Source organism: Otolemur garnettii, unplaced genomic scaffold (assembly GCF_000181295.1).
Source record: "Otolemur garnettii isolate 467f Iridium unplaced genomic scaffold, OtoGar3 scaffold00012, whole genome shotgun sequence".
Taxonomy (NCBI): Eukaryota; Metazoa; Chordata; class Mammalia; order Primates; family Galagidae; genus Otolemur; species Otolemur garnettii.
Genome location: NW_003852407.1, coordinates 12,509,041 through 12,509,838, shown reverse-complemented (window position 1 = coordinate 12,509,838; position 798 = coordinate 12,509,041). Strand labels below are relative to the sequence as shown.

The 798-nt window shown below is 37.8% G+C and overlaps 1 non-coding gene across 1 annotated transcript; it reads right to left on the bottom strand.

Moving 5' to 3' along the window:
- Positions 1 to 298: 298 nt before the first annotated feature.
- Positions 299 to 401, bottom strand: LOC111723563. The gene has a single exon (XR_002772081.1). It is a non-coding gene; the product is annotated as a U6 spliceosomal RNA (small nuclear RNA).
- Between the last annotated feature and the right edge of the window lie 397 nt (positions 402 to 798).

Here is a 798-nt window from a genome sequence, read left to right as displayed (position 1 = left end):
TATTTTGTTCCCATTAATCATTTCCACTTTAACCCTCCACTCTCCATCACTTTTCTCAGCCTTTGATAACCGTCATTCTCTTCTCTGTCTCCTTGCATGAGGGAAGCATTTGAGATTTGCCTTTCTGGACATGGCTTATTTCACTTTACATGATGGTCTTCAGTTCCATCCATGTTGCTGCAAGTGGCAGGGTTTCGTTCTTTTTTATGGTTGAGTATTATTCTGTTGTGTATATGTACCACATTTCTTTATCTCCTCATCTGTTGCTGAACATGTAGGTTGATTCCATATCTTGGCTAAAAATATGCACTGCTTCATGAATCTTCATGCCCTCTGTGCACAAGGGTCACACTAATCTTCTCTGTATTGTTTCAATTTTAGGATAGATGCTGCTGAAGTAACCACTAATCTCCTTATTTCATTCATCATATTTTCCAATACCTCCAGAGATATTACAGGCAAGATTAATCAGTGTTAATTACTTACATTAGACTTACATTAGAATAATGATTCAGGTTATATCTTTCAAATGATAATTTGTCAAATGAATATTCCAGAATACCTGGTAAGAGTTAAATTTACAGAGGAAAATAAGACATGGTCCTAGCTCTTAAGAAACATGTTTATTGAGAAGGGCTAGAAACTGGCAGGGTAAACATTAGTGAAGATGCATAAACCAGTGTGGGGATATGAGACCGTCACCCAGCTCTTAACAAGGGCTGGGGCGGGGTTTCAGAGTCCTGAGGACATTTGATCTGAGTATTCATTAGGTGTCAATTATGTTCAGATGCTAAGTGA